The sequence below is a fragment of the Cryptomeria japonica genome, chromosome 8, assembly GCF_030272615.1.
Source record: "Cryptomeria japonica chromosome 8, Sugi_1.0, whole genome shotgun sequence".
NCBI classification, from domain to species: Eukaryota; Viridiplantae; Streptophyta; class Pinopsida; order Cupressales; family Cupressaceae; genus Cryptomeria; species Cryptomeria japonica.
This window is the reverse complement of record NC_081412.1, coordinates 687988668-688007479: the sequence shown is the minus strand read 5'-3', so window position 1 is coordinate 688007479 and position 18812 is coordinate 687988668.

The window sequence follows — 18812 nt, the reverse complement described above, 5'->3', positions numbered from 1 at the left end:
TTGAGGCACCTGAGGATGAAGGGTTTGACATTCTCCCTGCAAGCACACAACAGGAACGATCGACGATTCTCATCGAGGAAACCAAAGAATACAATGTGGGGACTCCTGAAAATCCTCATATCATACATCTGGCATCTCTTCTCACTCCAGAGGAATAGCCTAAATTTATAGAGTTCTTCCAGAAGCGTCAGATCAACTTTGCATGGTCATATGCAGACATGCCTGGGCTTGATCCAGATTTAGTCATGCATCACCTTACCGTAGCGGAAGGAGCCAAACCTGTCAAGCAAAAGCTTCGTAAGATGCATCCCCAGATTACAGTGCTAGTCAAAACAGAACTCAAGAAACTCCTAGATGTTGGTTTCATTAGGCCAATTGATTATGCAGAATGGATCTCCAACATTGTGCCTGTCGGCAAACCAAAAGGGGGCATCCGCATTTGTACTAACTTCAGAGATCTGAATAAGGCATGTCCTAAGGATGACTTTCCCCTACCAAATATCAACATCATAGTGGATCTAACAGCAGGACATGCGATGCTTTCACTCATGGATGGCTTTTCCGGCTACAATCAGATAAAAATCGCACCCGAAGATCAACATAAGACAACCTTCACATGTCCATGGGGCACATACTGCTGGAATGTAATGCCTTTTGGTCTAAAGAATGCAAGAGCCACCTATCAAAGAGCAATGACCACCATCTTCCATGACATGATGCATACTATGATGGAAGATTATGTGGATGACTTACTAGCAAAATCACTTACTAGAGAAGGACATCTCCACATCTTAGATCAAATCTTTGATAGACTGGAACAATATCATGTTCGACTCAACCCAAAGAAATGTGTCTTTGGAGTGACCTCCGGGAAGCTTCTAGGATACATTGTCTCAAGCAAAGGCATTGAGGTCGATCCGGCAAAGGTTAAGGCAATAATGGACATGCCACCTCCAAAGAATATCAGTCAGCTAAGGACATTACAAGTGCGGCTTCAATCCATCTGAAGATTCATTGCACAATTGGCTGATAAGTGTCACCCATTCACACACTTGCTACACAAGAACATCCACTTTCAGTGGGATGCCAGATGCCAACAAGCATTTCATACGCTTAACAACTATCTCATGAATCCACCATTGCTTATCCCACCAGATCCAAGTAGACCGTTGTTACTCTATATCTCAGCAACTAGTACAGCATTGGGTGTACTACTGGCACAACATAATGCGAAAGGAAAAGAGTGTGTTGTTTACTACATTTCTCGCACATTGGTGGGCTATGAACTCAATTACACCCCTATTGAGTGAGCTTGCCTAGCAGTAATCTTAGCAGCCACTAAACTGAGGCACTATCTGTTAACACACAAGGTACAACTCATTGCAAAGATTGATCCACTCAAGTATTTACTCAGCAAAGCAGCATTGACAGGCCGCTTGGCCAAATGGGTGATGATTCTAAGTGAATTTGACATCGAGTATGTAGACCTAAAGCTATCAAAGGTCAGGTTATTGCAGATCAATTGGCTGATGCACCTCTCATAGGTGATCATCCTCTCATTTCCAATTTTCCAGATGAAGAGATATTCATGATCACAACAGCACAACCATGGAAACTATATTTTGATGGTTCATACACTAGGCACGGCTCAGGGGTAGGCATTCTGTTTATCACACCTCAAGGTGATAGCATCCCGAAGTCTTACAGGCTCACATTTCCATGCACAAACAACATAGCAGAGTATGAGGCCTTGATCACAGGACTCGGGTTAGCCGTACAATGGAAATTACAAGAACTACAAGTATATGGCGATTCCCAACTAGTCATTCGACAAGCAACAGATGAATATCAGACCAAAGATGATAAACTCATGCCATATAAGCAAATGGTGGACACTCTAAAGACATCATTTACTACTATCACTTTTGAGCAGATACCAAGAGATCAGAATCGAGCTGCTGACGCTATGGCTACCATCGCATCTCTACTAGATCTTCCACAGAATTCAACACGCTACGAGTTCTTGGTAGAACAGCTTTGGATCCCCGCTTATGATATCCCCGAATCTAAAATGATATGTCACCTTATTGGTTCTGAATCCCCATGGTACGGTGAGTTCTACACCTATCTCCGCGATCATACCCTTCCTCCCAACCAGTCAAATAACCAACGAAAAACCTTCATTCGCCAAACTGCTCGATATACCATTATTGCCGAAACCCTATAGCGACGCGGTCTTGATGGTACTCTCCTTCGATGTCTGGAACAGGATGAGATAACAAAGGTTTTGGAAGAGGTACATGAAGGAATTTGCGGGACTCACTCAAGTGGTCCATCACTAGCCAAGAAGATCATGCGAGCTGGATACTATTGGCCATTTATGGAAAAGGATTCCTACTACTTTGTCAAAAAATGCAAGAAATGTCAAGTTCACGGTGACCTAATACATGCACCAGCACAGGAACTGTAACCAATCACAACACCATGGCCTTTTTGTCAATGGGGCCTTGACCTTGTGGGTAAGATTCATCCATCTTCATCCAATGGCCATAAATTCATTATTACTACCACTGAATATTTCACAAAGTGGATCGAAGCTGTTCCACTTACTCAAGTCACCGGCAAGCAGATTGCCTCATTCATCCTCAACTACATCATCTGCTGGTATGGTGTGCCCATGTCCATCATCACAGATAATGGTCTTCCTTTCAAAAATCAGGATGTCTGTGAGCTTTGTGAGAAATTTCATATCCAACACCGCTTTTCCACTCCCTATTACCCACAAGGCAATGGTCAGGCTGAAGCATCCAATAAAAACATATTGAGAATCCTAAAGAAGACAGTCAATGATGTCGGTCGTGATTGGCATGTTCAATTGAATCCAGCATTATGGGCATATCGAACTAGCATTCGAACCCCTACAGGTGCAACTCCTTATTCATTGGTCTATGGTGCAGAAGCTATCTTATCTATTGAGGTTGAGATACCATCATTACGAGTTTCCTTGCATAATCTCATCGATGATGAAGCATACAGAGTCTCACGCCTTCAGGACTTAGAGTTACTTGATGAGAAGCGACAAGCTGCATACAATCACCTCAAAGCCTATCAGCAGCACATGAGTAGAAGCTACAATCACCGAGTTAGACCTCGTACATTTGAGGTAGGTGATCTTGTTCTTTGAGAGAATCCTCGCAACCAACCAAATAGAGAACATCAAGGCAAGTTTGAATCAAACTGTCTCGGCCCATATGTTGTCACTGTTGTATTCGGGTCCGGGGCATATCAGTTGGCTACATCAGACGGAGAACCGCTCGCAGATCCAATCAATAGCATGCACCTCAAACGGTTTTATACCTAAGGTGTACAAGGCATAAGGCTCCCCTGCATATTAGAAAATACCAAAAACATTCAGAAAAATGTCCTAAAGAAAATACAAAAACATTCAAAAAAGTAAAGAAAAAAATCATGCATCCAAACAGTGAACAACCACTCCGGTGGCACCTTGGGTAAGTGCGATGGTGAAAACCTGGCAAACAGGCGCCACTCGTAAAGGCAATGGCTCCAGTATCTTTCAGGCTCATTGCGATCCCATTCATACATACACACATCCATCCATCTAACCATGGTTTGTTATAAATCTACAAATCCAAGAAAGTACTACATGCATCCTGCATCCCGCTTTTTCATAAATCATGTCCAACTTGGGGGAAATTCCCTTACAATCTAGATGATGGAAGTGGATTCTACATTACTGGTGATTCATTGGCAAAAACATTCAAAAATGTCTCGCAAAATACAAAAACATTCAAAAATGTCTCGCAAAATCCAAAAACATTCAAAAATGACTCACAAAATCCAAAAACATTCAAAAACTATTACACAAAATCCAAAAACATCGAAAAACCCATCAAAAATCACACAAAAACATGGCAACACCTTGTACATATTCATTCGAGCAGATGCAAAACCAACATTAACACAGTACTCACACAATGACCATTTATCAATCGACCACACAATCCACATCCAACAAATCAGAAACTGTCTTTAAACAAGGATACATCCTTCCTTACCAAAACAAAGACAAAAGTGACATTTTCTTTGACAAGAAAATTATGTTAAGCTATCAAATGCTTGGTTGATTCGTGAGTAATTCATTTGTTTATCTGTATCAGGATCTTTCAGCATTGTTTTGTATCGTTTGCGCATTATTTCCGATGAAGTTCTGGGGCATGTACTAATGGTGTCTACGTGGGAAGTTCACTAAGCTACGTAATCTTATGCCAAATATAGTCATAGATCATTACGGCTTGCTGACTATAGCATATACCTCGACCATATGAGCATGAACCATTACCAAGGATCCATATTTTTTATTCTTTATGTATATACTGTTTGTTTACAGGTACACTGCTCATTCTTTGGTTCCTCCTCATCCAATTTGGATAAAGGTTTTTATTTCTTAGTATGGTATGCACTTGTCTCAGGATATGATCAGCCTAAGATCAAGGAGGACGATCCAAGTCATGCATGAACGGAGATAATCCTTATCTGTTCCACAAGCAATACTCAGGTCAACTTGATCCATTATATCAAGTTGCTTGTATTAACTTGCTATATCAAATCCATGTAAGAAATACTCTGGTCATCTTGAATCATTTTGTCAAGATGCTTGTATTCTCTTCCAACACTTTAAAAGCTCAATGATGAAAATAGAGCACTATGGATCGTCATTCCATCTCATCTGTATATACTGCATTCCGTTGCATTCCAACCATCCATACATTCATAATAGCTGCATATCATGCATACATAGTCATAATAATGCATACTCTATTTTCCTCTTCTTCCATCAACCCCCCCAACCCTCCCCATCTCAATAATCAACATCACATATCCTTCATCATTTCCCATCAACTCAATCAAGCCACATTCATCACCATCCATCTCTAATAGGAGGGATTGTGTTTCCCATCCTCATTCATCCACACAATCAAGCAAGTTACTCTGTCTACACAGATACATCGACTCCAACACACCTAGACTATCAACAGATACTCTGATCAAGTATCTTCGGGTCTCAACAGGTAATCGATTATGGTAATCCTAGACTACATCAGGCATTTATCACAATGACCTAGTCTCAACGGGGTTGCCATGATTCCCCACAACCATCCATCACACGCACACACTATCAATTGATCAAACCAATCAAACACAATCACATCGGACAATTACATCAATTGTCTACGTCTCAACGAGTATTTTGCTTCATATACCTTGACTTCATCGGGCAATTACATCAATTGTCTAAGTCACATCAGGTCACTTTGATTCACTTACTCAGACTTTATCATGTCCAAGCGACCAACTGACATCAACTGTCACGCTTTGCCTTGACCGGGGCAATTAAACCGATTGCACCAGATTGTCCAACCAATTTTGATCAATTGTATAGCATCAATCCAAACCCCACACTACATCTGCTATGTATCTCTTGCATGACCTCAGGGTACTCGTTGGCTTGTTGTTTCTTCATATTCACTCCATTTTCTCCCATTCTTTCATCATTAGTTCTAATTTCTTCTATTCTACACCCCCTCCACTTTTCATTCTTTTTCGAGAGACCGCCCGATTTTTCAAAAAAAAAATAATAATAATAAAATTCGGCCCATCTCTCAAGGGGGCATACCACCCATTAAATTTACATTTTATGGGGCATTTCTTCACACCTATTTTTCTTTCTTTGAAACGACGCGATAAACTGCACCGTCTCAAAGAGGGGCAAATGTAGTCACATAAATCTGTCCACTTAATTAAATGAATACTTAGTATTTATTTGATTATTTAACCATCAATTAATAATTAATTAAATTAATATTTAATTAATTCATCTTAACCCTCTTCTCCTATTAATTAAATAAATTATTCAATTTATTTGATTTAATTCACTTAACCAAATTCAGACCATTAATTAAATAAATAAATCATATTTATTTAATTAAATATTCTATCACATTTAAATAAATTAATATTTATTTAAATCCCCCAAAATCCCACCTCTCACATTTAAATAAATTAACATTTATTTAAATCACCTTTATCCTCTACCCACTTGCATTTTCCTACAAATGCAAGTTGCACAATTATTTTAAATAAATAATTTATTTAAATCACCTTTATCCTCCACCCACTTGTATTTTCCTACAAAAGCAAGTTGCACAACTATTTTAAATAAATTATTTATTTAAAATCCTATTTATCCTCACCCACTTGAAACCTTTAATGGTTTCCCTTAAAGTATTCAAACTTGATGGCTTTAAAGTCTTCAAACTTGATGGCTTCCTTCTATAGTCTTCTTAAGACTTTAATGGTTTTCCTTAAAGTCTTCAAGCCTTTAATGGTTCCCCTCAAAGTCTTCAAGCATTTTAATGCTTTATCTTCCTTTTTCTCATTTAAATAAATTAATATTTATTTGAATATTTATCCAAATACAACTTGCACACATTTATTGAAATAAATGAATTTTTATTTTAATAAAATCCTATTTTCCCTCACCCACCAAATCCACTTGCAAAATCTAATCCCCTTCTAGATTCTTCTAACCCCTTCCTAATTAGCCTAATCCATCCCCTAATTATTGTCACATTCCTAAGCAAAATAGAGTCACTTATCAAAGCCTAAAAGTCTTTGATAACCATTAAAGGCTTTCAACCTTCAACCACTAAATGTCTCAAAGTCTTGGATAACCTTTGAAAGCTTCCAACCTTCAACCACTAAATGGCTCAAAGTCTTTGATAACCATTGAAGGCTTTCAACCTTCAACCACTTAATCCCCAAAGTCTCCAATAACCATTAATGGTTACCTCAAACCCTCCCACATGGTTAAAACATTTGTTTTGACTCAACCTCTACCCAACCCAAGGGTCTCATCAAGCCTTTAATGCTTTGACCATGATTATCTCTTAATCATTTGCACAAAGGTTTATCCTTGCATTAACTCCTAATCCAGTGGGTAATCCTAATTTAGGCTTGACCCTTACCTTCTAGATAACCATGAGGTCTCCTCGGGCATTTAATGCCTCCAACCTCTTCTCTCAACTCAATCTTATGTTGACACTTGTCACCATTTCATTGGTGCAAATTGTGCACATGGATCCCCAACTTTCAAGCTTGACCCTTGATTAAACCTTTCAATCCTGGCCATCCATTGCTCCATTTTTCTTATAAATAGAGCCCATTCCTTCATAATCCAGATCCTGAAAACTTGTATGCATTTAGGCTATAGACATTTTTAGAGAGCATTTAGCATAGCATAACTAAAATCTTGTCTTTTTGGTAAAATCAATCATTTTAGCATCAATAGCATAGTATTTAGCTTTTCATTTCATATTTGAAGCTTAATATTAAATTTCAATCCTCCATAAGCATCCATAGTGCAAAAAGCTGCTGAGAGCTACACTCATTTGGGACTTGGAGAGGAGAGGAACAAGGGAGGAGCAACTATGAGCATCTTGATTAGCTATTTCATTCTATGTTTATATGCTTTCTATTTCATGCTTAATATCTCTCTTGATATGCCTGTTTAGGATAATCTTTTGTTGCTAACACTAATGTTTGTTTCTTGTGCTCTTGTGTGTGTTGCCATCAAACAGATTTTCTAATCCTTTTTGCAGAGCATCAGTGTCAAAAGTTCTAAGAGTTCTATAAAGGCTACTTCTACTAATGAACTCTGGACAATGTCAAGTACCCCTGTGACTAGAGATACATTACTTGGAAAATTGACTGCTTTTGAAGTTGAAGAACTTGGAGATCAGAATGCTGCTAAAATTAAGACTACATTTAAAGCATTTGCCTCTGGTAAACAAAAGATAGATTAGAAAGAAATGTATGCTAAGGATATGGAGGAAATTGAGAGAGGAGAAAGAGAGCTTGAAGAGATGGATGCACTAATTGCTACAAGAATCCCTAAAGGACCAGATGGAAGTAAGTATGAAGGAAAATTCCTTTTTAAATGTTTTTCATGCAATAAGATTGGTCATTTTTCTTCTAGATGTCCCAAAAGAGCTGCTAGGAGTCATGAAAGATTTGTGAGGAATTATAAGCCTAATCTTGAATATCAGAGCAGACCTAGATTTAGAAGGAATAAGGATAAATCACATTGTTATTATCCTGGTGATGATGATTTTGGTATTTATGATGATGATGATAGTGAACTTGTGAGTGGATCCGGTAATTGAGCTTCCTCCAGCAAAGATTGGGTCTTTATTGCTATCAAGGATGATTCTCTAGAATCTGGCATTGAAGTAACACATACTAAGAAAAAGGCTTTGGCTACTAGAATTGAAGAAAAGGATGAATGGGTTATAGACAATGGATGCTCATATCACATGACTGGTGACAAGAGAAATTTTCTATCATTGCAAGAATTTGATGGCAGATTGGTCAGATTTGGAGATAATAAGGCATGTAGGATCAAAGGAAAAGGAACAATATCATTGGATGGTAAGACTAATAATGATAATGTTTACTATGTTGAAGGCTTAAAGCATAATCTTTTGAGTGTAGGTCAGATGGTGGATAGAGGATTTCATTTGCAATTCAAAGATGGCAAATGCAAGATCATTAATAAATCTAGATTGGAGATTGCTTCCAAAACTTAGACTAAAGGTAATATCTTTCATTTGAACTCTAGTGAGAAGGCTTTCTTGATTTCTCATATTGATGAAAGTTTGTTATGGCATAAGAGGATGTGTCATGTAAATTTTGATTGCATAGTGAAGATCAGTTCAATACCAGCTGTCAGAGATTTGCCTAAAATTGTTAAACCTCATAATCCGGTTTGTAGAGAATGTCAAATGGGTAAGCAAGTTATAACTTTTTTCAAAAGTATACATGATAAATCTAATGAAGTTCTTCATCTTATTCATACTAATTTGTGTAGACCGGCAAGGATTAAAAAATTTCAAAGTGATAGATATTTTATGTTACTAATTGATGACTATTCTAGAATGATGTGGGTAGCATTTTTGAGAGAAAAATCTGAAGCTTTTGAGAAATTCAAAATCTTTAAGGTTATGGTTGAGACTGAGATAGGACTGAAGATAAAAATGCTTGAGATCAGATCATGGTGATGAGCTTACATTTGATGAGTTTAATAGCTTTTGTGAAAGGAATGGTATTAGGAGACAATGTTTTGCACCTAGAACCCCACAGCGGAACAGATTGGTGGAAAGGATTAACAGAACAATCTTGGATGCTACAAGGACTATGATGACTAAAGCTAAATTACCTTATATCTATTGGAGAGAGGCTGTCAATACCATTGTATGCACTTTCAATAGAGTACACATTAAAGGTGATATCGGTAAGACCCCTTATGAATTATGGTTTGGTCATACTCCTAATGTCATATATTTCAGAATTTTTGGAAGCAAATGTTACAATAGAAGAGATGATGCATTAGGTATGTTTGATCCTAGAAGTGAAGAAGGAATATTTTTGGGCTATTCTACTAAGAGAAAAGCATATAGATGTTATAAAAAAAGATTGAATAGGATAATGGAAAGCATAAATGTCAAGGTGGATGAGCATGGTAGTAATTAGATCAGAGCTTATGATTATGGATCGAAAGATGAATTTATCAGACCTAAACCAGTAATGCAAGAATCAGTTTAGAACAGTGAACCTGTGACTCCGGTAACATCAGAAAATTTAACAGTGACAGAGGAACAGTAGAATGAGTCAGCAAATCAAGAAAATTCAAAGACTCCCAAGTATGTAAAGCTAAATCATTTCGAAGATTAGATAATTGAAGATAAAAGGAAAGGTGTGATGACTAGAAGAAAGTTAGTTGCTGAAGAGGTATGTTTAATTTCTCAAATTGAACAGGAATATTTTATTAAGGCACGTAAGGATGAAAAATGGATAAAAGCAATGGAAGAAGAATTAGATCAGATTGAAAAGAATAAGACATGGGAACTTGTACCTAGACCTAAAGACAAGAACATTATAGGAACTAAATGGGTTTTCAAGAATAAACTAAATGAGGAAGGTAAAGTGGTAAGGAACAAGGCTATATTGGTTTGCAAAGGCTATTGTCAGGAAGAAGGTGTTGATTATGGAGAGACTTATGCTCCAGTTGCTATAATTGAAGCGGTAAGACTTTTTCTTGCTTATGTTGCACACAAGAACTACAAAGTTTATCAAATGGATGTTAAATGTGCATTTCTAAATGGAGATATTGAGGAAAAAGTTTACATTGAGCAACTTGATGGATTTTATTTATCAGAAGGCAAGGACATGGTTTGTAGGCTAAAGAAAGCTTTATATGGACTAAAACGAGCTCCTAGAGCATGGTATGCTAGATTGGATAAGTAACTTTCAAAGCTTGGCTTTAGTAAAAGTAATGTTGATAGTAACTTATTTTACAAAATTGAGCAAGATGACATATTGATTATTGAAGTCTTTGTGGATGATATCATTTTTGGAGGAGAAGAAGGTTTATGCATGAAATTTGCTGACGATATGAAGAATGAATTTGAAATGACTATGATTGGTGAGATGAAAATTTTTTAGGCTTGCAGATTACTTAGACTGATAAAGGTATTTTCATTTATCAAATTAACTATGTGAAGGAGTTACTTAAGAAATTTGGACTTGAGAATTCTAAACCTGTCGATACTCCTATGATAACCGATTGCAAATTGTCAAAGGATAGTGAACCACCTAAAGTGAATTCGAGCATATACAAATCAATGATTGGTGGATTGTTGTACCTAACTCAAACTAGACTTGATATAATGAATTTTGTTTGTATTGCTTCTAGATTTCAGTCAAATCCTAGAGAAACTCATGATATTGTTGTCAAGAGAATATTCTGATATTTGGCAGGTACAACAAACTTTGGGTTATGGTATCCTAAGGATGATGAATTCACATTATGTGCATATATAGATTCTGATTGGGCAGGAGATGTGGATGACTGAAAGAGAACTACTGGCGGTGCATTCTTTCTTGGGAAGAAATTGGTTTCATGGCTGAATAAGAAACAATCATGCACTTCATTGTCTACTGCTGAAGCGGAATATGTTGCAGTTGCTACCAACTGTACTCAGATTCTTTGGATGAAATAGTTGTTAAAGGACATAAGGGTGAGTTATGATGAGCCTATTGTTATTCACTATGATAATACTGTTGCTATTGATATGTCAAAGAATCTCATATTTCATTCCAAATCAAAACACAGTTCTATAAGGTATAATTTCTTGAAGGAAAAGGTTGAAGCAAAGGAAGTTAGATTGGTTTATGTGTCTACTAAGGAACAGATTGCAAATATTCTAACTAAACCATTACCTAAAGACACTTTTGAATATCTCAGAGATCAGTTGGGGTTTACTAGCCCTCCAGAAGATACTTAGAGATGCAGGGATGCATCAATCCAGTGAGCTTATCAGACATACTTATTTTGTTCCGGGTTGATAAATTTGGTGCTACTACTCAGGGGGAGTAGTCAGGTGTTTCATTTCGTATTCTTGGTTTGGTATCCATCCTTTGTCATTGATGTCAAAGGGGGGAGAGGTATCCATGTGAAAAACTATCAAAATATTTTTGAGGAGAGGTATTCATGTTAATCTAAGGGGAAGATATATTTCAATTCAGCTTTTGGGAGATTGTTGGCATTCCTTGGTACTTGGATGTTTTTCACATTTAGTGTTGTCATCAATGCCAAAGGGGGAGATTGTTAGCAATATGCTAAATTTTATTAAGTGTTGTCATTGATGTCAACACTGTATCTCGGTTGGAGACTGTCTCGGTTAGATATTGATGATCATCTTGGCTTTGGTTGTGATTTTGATTCGGTATGATCAGATCTCTGGAATTGATTTTGGATGCTTATTCTGATGGTTTTATGATTTGGTTATTTCTTTTGGTAATTTTTGGGTACCGGATTATCTTGTGCGTTTACTAGATTGTTCTTGTCTTTCTCAGCTTGCTTTTGGCTTTACTGACTTTTGGCATTCCTGGTTAGCTTTATCGAAATGCACTATTTGGTGACTTCATCTGTGGATTTTGGGTCTGGCTTATGGATTCGGTTTCTATCATATTGTCGGTTCTTCTTAATCATATCCTAAGTATTTGATGAATTTGCATTAGATAGCATGATGTTATGGTGGTCCTATTTGGATCCGATTAAACTTCCACTCAAGGTTTCTATCGGCTAGTGAAGCGTGTTGGATTTTGGTCTTAGCGGAATTCCCAGCAGATTTAAATGTTTGGTTGCTTGATTTAGGTCCATGATATGTATTGTAAATCATAATATTATTCTAGTGGTATCGTGTGATGTAATTTTTATAATTATGGGTTTGTGGGTTTAGGGTTTAGTCGACCTTGTCAATAAGGTTGATAATTTGTATTTATAGGTGATTTATTCATGTAATTTGACATGTGATGGTTATGGTTGGTTAATTTTTCATTATCAAAGGTTGGTTCATGAGAGAACAAGTCATACCATTCAGAAGAAGGTTGGAAAGATTTTGTATTGCAGGGCAGACAGCAGTGCTTAACTAGAACTGTATCACGCATTTGTAGATACTACTTTCATAGTTCATTGCTTTCTAGATTGTAATCTAATGATTTTGTAAGTCAGTGAGACTTTCGTTTGTGATGAGCAGTGCGCTCTAGGCTGTTGGCCTTTTTGCATGTGCAGACCCCATTGTAATCATTCACAATACTACTACAGAGTATTTATCTGATTGTGGGTGGGTTTCCCATCGTGGTTTTTCCCTTTTTGGGTTTTCCACGTCAAAATATTGGTGTTATGTGTGTTGTTCTTTCATGTTATATTCTTCATTGAGTTGTGCTTCGGTTTAAGGTTTATAATTGAATTAAGTATTGTTATTGTTAGTAAACTAATTCACCTCCCCTCTGAGTTTACTCCCGATATCAGATCATTCTAACAATTATATCAATCAAGATGGGACAATGCCATCAAAATAAAAAGATTTTAAGAAATCTACTCAAACTTCTCATAAAAGCATTGTTTTAAATGCTTTATATCATACAAGCCATGCCAATTAAATTTTCTACTAATCAAATGTATATAATTGTTGGCAGTGAGTTGTCCCCTTGTTAGTGAGGCATTCAATGTTGATCTCAAGATTCATGACATGGAAGTGAGCCTCCTGTGGATCTGGGTTAAGTATGGAATTTGTAGCAAGTGTTGATAGTTCAAGCTTTTGGCGTAGCAGCAAAAAATTCCAACAATTGGTATTAGAGCCAAAGCCTTGTTTACACCTAAACTAGGCATTTCCTGGTAGGAGTACTAATGCCTAGTCAAGAAGGTTTGCCCTCTGTCAAGGCACCATTACTTGATGGCTCTGACTATGCATTCTATAAGTTTAGAATGAAAAGGCATTTAACCTCTCTAGGTTATAAAGTGTGGTCTGTCATTGAAAATGCTTATGTTGCTACTACTACACCTTCTAATCCTAGTGAGGAGAAGGAATATGAATGTGATGCAAAAGCCTTCAATGTAATTTTTTGTGGTTTAACTAGTGATGTTCTAGTTAAAATCATGGATTGTAAAAATGCCAAAGTTGTCGGGGATAAACTCTCACATATCTATGAGGGTGATGAACAAGTTAAAGAAGCAAAGTTGCAAACCTTTAGGGCTAGGTTTGAGAGTCTCAAAATGACTGAAAATGAGAAAATTGCAAATTATTTCTTGAGAGTTAAAGAAGTTGTGAACTCTATAAGTGGTCTTGGTGAGGATTTGAAAGAACCAGTTGTAGTTAAAAAGGTGTTGAGGTCTCTCACACCTAAATTTGATTCTATAATCTTTTCTTTAGAGGAAAGAGATATCAGCAAAGTCACATTAGATGCTTTGCATGGTGTATTTACTACCTATGAAATGAGAATCAGTGATAATTGCACTGCTAAAAAAGAAATGCTTTCAAATCTATCAAAAAGGAGGGTGATAGTCTTCCTGAATCAGAAAATCTAGATGATCATGACATGGCTTTTGTTAATAAATTAAAAAGAGGGTCAGGCAAGTATAAGGGAAAATTGCCTTTTAAATGTTTCAATTGTGGCAAGTTTGACCACTATGCCTCACAATGTCCAAACAAGGATCTTGATAGTGAATATGAGGACATTAGAAAACCTAGAAAAAAAAAGATCTCAAATTATAAAAAGAAAAATATCTTCAAGAAAAAGAAAAGTATGCATGTTGGTATGATAAACAGTTGTTCTGATGAGTCTCTTGAAGAAGAAGAGACATTATTTATGAAAATGGTAACTCCAAATACTAACAAGGAGGAAGTTGATTCAAACAAGTCTGAATCTAAAATTGATCTTGAAGGAGAGCTAAGAAGTGCTCTCAAGGAAATTAAGAAAAGAAGTTATATCTTTGAAAGATCAAAATCAAAATGATGAAAAACTCATTTCTAATCTTACATTATAGATTGAAGAGGAAAAGAAAATTCTTGAGGTAACCAAGGTAAATTAAAAGAGAAAGAAGAAGAATGTTGCTCTTTGGAAGTAGAGGTAGTCAATCTTCAAAAGAAGCTTGACAAATCATCTGATCTTGTCAATACATCCAGCAAAGACAAGAAGATCTTTGAAGGGGAATTCTCAAATCGAATTGAAGCTCAAAAGGAGATTGACAAGAAAATTAATTAGATCCTAGATATAATTTTCATTTCTTTGGTTATTGTTTCAATTGCAATCAAATTGGAGATAAAGCAAATGAATGTAGAATTGTGTCTAGAAGAAAACCTAGTCTAGTCAATGGTTATCATTATAATTTTTTAAGCAATCTCAAATGCTTTAAATGTAAAAGTTTTGATCATATTGTTGCCTTCTACAAATTTGTTTCTAAGAAATCAGATAAGTCTATTAAACAAATATTTGTTTGGAAACCAAAAGGAAAATTTGAAGCTTTGGTTGTTCAAAGAGCTTTACATTCATTTAAAAATAATCTGCAGGTAGTTGATAGTGGATGCTCTTACCATATGATTGGTGATAAGAGAAAAAAAAAAAAGTATCTTGAAAACTGTTCAAGGAATGTTGTTAGATTTGGCTATGATCGTTGTATCCAGATAACTAGTAAAGGCACTATTCTACTTGATAATGATACACCAGTACATGATGTCAATTATCTAGAAGGTTTAACGCATAACTTACTAAGTGTAAGCCAAATTTGTGACAATGGCTCTATGTTACCTTCTCTAAACTCGGTTGTGAAATTAAAAAGAAATTTGGAAAGGTTGTAATAGTAGGATTTAGAACAAATGGAAATATTTATAACCTTTATGAAAATTCTAATAGTAAACCAGAACTCAGTGTGTGTTTTATAAGTCAAGTTGATGAGACCATAATTTGGCATAGAAGATTAGGGCATATTAATTATGACAATCTGGTTAAAATCAGAAAAAAATCAAAATGTTAGAAAATGTCATCTCTTTCAAAGCCTAACAAAAATATTTGTAAAGAATGCCAAGAAGGAAAACAAACTAGGGTTATTTATAAACCTAAAGAGTATTCTTCTACTAAACCCCTACAGCTTGTTCATATTGATCTGTGTGGTCCTACAAGAACAAAATCTCTAAACAATGAAAGCTATTTTATGCTTTTTATTGATGACTACGCAAGAATGACATGGGTAACCTTTTTGAAACATAAGGCAGAAGCTTTTAGCAGATTTAAAGTATTCAAAAAGATGGTTGAAAATGAAACGGATTTGAAAATCAAATGTCTTAGGTCAGACAAAGGTGGAGAAAATAATCCACAAGAATTTATTATTTTTTGTGAAGAACATGGCATTAAGAGACAATATTCGGCCTCAAGAACACCACAATGAAATGGTGTTGTTGAACGAAAAAATAGAACTTTAAAAGGAATGGATAGAACTATGTTACAGGATGCAGGTCTGTCAAATACCTACTAGAAAGAGGAAATCCATACTATTGTCTATATATTAATAGAGTCCAATTAAGAGTGAACACAAAGTTTACTCCATATGAACTCTGGTATGGCAAGTCAACCAATGTTAGCTATTTCCAATTTTTTTGTAGTAAGTGTTACATTAAAAGAGATAATGAAGGGATTAGTAGTTTTGAATCTCAATGTGATGAAGGCATTTTCATAGCTTATTCTACTCATAGAAAAGCCTATAAATGCTATAACAAAAGGCTAAAAATAATGGTGGAAAGTGCCAATGTTAGAGTTGATGAAATGATTAATTCTAATACAAAATAATTTGAAGATGATAATGTTGTAAAGATACCTAAAAATGAACTAAAATCTGGAAATGAACAACAGCCAGATAGTGACCCAAAATCTAATGAAGAAATTGAACATAATGGAACAAATGAACCAATGAATTCTACACCAATAGGGTATACTAAATTACTACAAAAAAACCATCCTTAGGAATAGATAATTGGTGATAAAACCACAAGAATTCTAGCTAGAAGAAAAGCTACAAATACTAGCAATCAGGTATATTTGTGTTTGTTATCTCAGTTTCAGCCCAAAACATATACAGAAGTGAGGAACTAAATCAAATTGAAAAGAATAAAACCTGGGAGCTTGTTCCTAGGCCCTCAAATAAAAACATAATTGGGGCAAAGTGGATTTTTAGAAACAAACTGTAAAATAAACTTAATGTAGTGAGAAACAAAGCCAAGCTAGTATGTAAATGATATTTACAGATTGAGGGGGTAGATTTTGATGAAATGTTTGCCCCTGTAGTAAGAATTGAAGCTATCAAAATATTCTTATCTTTTTTTGTTTATAAGAATTTCAAGTGTATCAAATGGATGTTAAAACTGAATTCTTAAATGGTGACATTGAGGAAGAAGTGTATATGGAACAGCCTGAAGGTTTTGTATGTGCGGGCAAGGAGGATCATGTGTACAGGTTAATAAAAGTCTTGTACAGCTTAAAATAGGCTCCACGAGCCAGGTATGCTAAGTTAAACATCTACAAGAACAAGGTTTTCAAAATGGTGTTGTTGACAACAACTTGTACTTTAAAGTAAAAGGGGAAAAATTGCTTGTTGTTGTTGTCTATGTAGATGACATCATTTTTTATAGTAATGATATAAGTATATGTTCTAAATTTACTCATATTATGACATCTAAATTTGAAATATCAATGCTGGGTGAACTCTCTTTCTTTTTGGGTTTACAAGTCAGTCAATTGGATAAAGGGATATTCATATCTCAAACTAAGTATGCTAGAGAAATTCTATACAAATTTTAGATGAATGGGTGTAAACCTATTAATACACCTATGGAAATAAATTGTAAGCTTGAATGGGAAGTAGATTAACCTGATGTGGATCATACTTTGTACAAGTCTACGATTGGCAGTCTGTTGTGTTTAGTTGCAACTAGACCTAATATTATGCAATCAGTCTATTTGGTCTCAATATTTCAGTCATCACTAAAGAAATCTCATTTAGATATTGTCGAAAAAAAATTGAGATACATTTATGGTACTCTTGACTACAGTCTTTGGTATCCCAGGCACAATGATTTCACTTTAAAGTTACCTATTATGATGTCGATTTGGCAGTTTGTTTGGATGATAGAAAAAACACTTATGGAGGTGCTTTCTTCCGTGGTGATAGATTGGTAGCTTGGCATAGCAAGAAGAAAGACTCAGTAGCTTTGTCTATTGCAGAGGTTGAATACATTGCAACCACTACTTACAGCACTCAAGTATTATGGATGGTTCAAACTTTGAAAGACATTAAGATATATGTTTCTAAATCAGTGCCTATTTTATGTGATAACACTAGTATGATAAACATCTCAAAGAATCCAGTACAACATTCTCGTACTAAACATATTGATATTCGTTATCATTTCCTTCAATAAAACTCTCTAGCAAATGAATTTGTTTTGCATTTTGTATCCTCCAACGATCAAGTGGTTGATATTTTCACCAAGACATTACCCAAAGCTACTTTTGAATTTTTGAGAGATAAACTTGGTGTTTTATCTCTTAGTTTACTTTGTGTTTTATCTCTTAGTTTTGTTCAGTAAGATACTCCATTTTCATGGAGATAGGGGGAGCATTTCATGTGTATTCTTACCCCTAGGAATTTTGTGGTATTCTTATTTTGCTCAAGTAAACTTATGATGCAAGATTATAACAGATATTTTTATGTACCATATGTTTGCTTTCAGATTCTTGTGAGTTTGTTACCCTTAGGCATTTGTTTTGGCATTTGTGTCAAATGATTTGAAAGCATGTTATAATTGGCATCAAAGTGGACTTTTCATGTTACATTTTCTACAAGCCCGCATTGCTTGGAAACGTTGACTCATGGCACAATTGTATATATGTGATTAAGTGACTAAGTGGTGGTTCAAAAATGAAGTCACTTAAGTGACTAGGTAACATAACATGATGTTTCCCACAAACATGAACCTAGCGAGCGTATTAGTATGGTTTATTATTTCTCACTGAAATGTTTGGTGCATGGGATATGACATATTATTGGCATTTGTAAAGGCAATGAATGTGGTATATTGTTTTATTTGTTAAAGCCCTCGAGTCTGAATTAGGGAATATACACATTGTGTTTTTTTTTTCTGTTTAGTTGAAGCCAAGGATGTTACAGTTTGGAGTTTGATAGTTTTTTATGAGATGCTTGATGGTAAGACTAGCAATTTCGAAGACATATCCAGGTGTTTTATTTTTTGAAACCTTTTTGTAAAGTGGAAAATTGTGAGCTTAGCAAATTCTCCACTTGGAAGGGAAAATTCACTAAGCTCATGAATTTTCACTTGAGG